We start from the raw sequence: 1,468 nt of genomic DNA, 5'->3' as shown, positions 1-1,468 counted from the left end.
AATATAAAAATATATATATATATTTTACACACCTGAGCCTGTTGGATGGTGAAAAATCCTGCAAGAAAAATTAAGCAGGGATGTTATTGGGAGAGGTTCAAGGTTGTTGCTCTAAATGGATCAACAAAGGTCGCACAGACAAGTGATATTTGGGATCAGGAGAAGTCAGGCAAATTGGGTGTAAAAGGGACTTTGGGAGTGGACCTCACTGGTCAAGGAGACCTTCCTAAGGAGGGCCATGAGGCCACCCTGTCCTGATCCCTCTGGGACTTCAGGGCCCTAGGGGTGGGCTGGCGGCTGGCAGCTTGGTAAAAATGTTGCTGCTTCCTAGATACTCAGAGCCAGAGCGTTTGGGTGAAGATTCCCCACCCCCATTGAGAGTCTGTAGAAAATTCTAGAAAGTTCTGGATCAAAACCCTCCTCCCCAAGAGATACATGTAATTCGGGGGCCTCTGGTCCCTTTACAGATAGGGCAAGACTCGGAGAGGGCAAGTGACGTGCCCAGGGTCACACAGCCATTGGCAGCCACCGTCCCCACCTCCTCCCCGACACCTGGGCTTGGTGACAGCCGTTGACGCAGCTTCACCCGCCCAGCACGAACGTGCGGTTTTCTCCACGGTTGATTCATAACGAATGACAGATGGGAAGGACGATAGGGGCCCCCGTCTGGTCACTGAGGCTGGCAGGTGCCGTCTGCCCATGCAGTCACCCACCTTCCCGCCCCCAACCGGATGGCGGCAATGAGGGGCACTCCCACCCGGGTCAGGGGAAGAAATGCAGAAATAGGTCGTGGCCGTGCAGACCTTCCAGGGCGGCTGAAACAGAACTGACCGGCAAAACTGGGAGACAAGGCTGAGCCACAGGCACCACAGGGCGAGCCCAGGGGGCCACTCTCCTAGCATCTCCCTGCTGGCATTTTTGGACAGGACGCCAGAAACCCGCCATCTTCACAGCCTGGACCAGGGTGGCAGACCCTCTGTGGCTCCCACTGGCTTCAGAATAAATGAGCCAGCTGCCTGGATTCAGGGTCCAGGCTCTGCCCACTTCTCCAGCTTCTGAACAAAACTCCCTCGCAGTTCCCTAAACGGGCAGAGCTACTTGCTCGCCACATGCTGGCCGCTGTACTGAGCATTTGTTGTGTATTATTAGTTCAGCTGGGAACACCAGGGTGAGCTTGTGTGTGTAGAAAATATTTCTTTCAGAAAACGCATAACACCTGAATGTATCACCTAATAAATTGTTGTGAAGCCAGTATCCACAGGATCCACTGAGGCCAAGACTAAGGACATTATCAGGCCGGGCGCGGTAGCTCACGTCTGTCATCCTAGCACTTTGGGAGGCCGAGGCAGGCAGATCACCTGAGGTCAGGAGTTCAAGACCAGCCTGGACCATAGGGTGAAACCCCGTCACTACTAAAAATACAAAAGTTAGCCAGGTGTGGTGGTGAGAACCCGTAATCCCAGCTACT

Source organism: Colobus angolensis, unplaced genomic scaffold (genome assembly GCF_000951035.1).
Source record: "Colobus angolensis palliatus isolate OR3802 unplaced genomic scaffold, Cang.pa_1.0 Scaffold64, whole genome shotgun sequence".
Classification (NCBI taxonomy): domain Eukaryota; kingdom Metazoa; phylum Chordata; class Mammalia; order Primates; family Cercopithecidae; genus Colobus; species Colobus angolensis.
The sequence above is the reverse complement of the archived record's forward strand: the minus strand, read 5'-3'. Positions refer to the sequence as shown.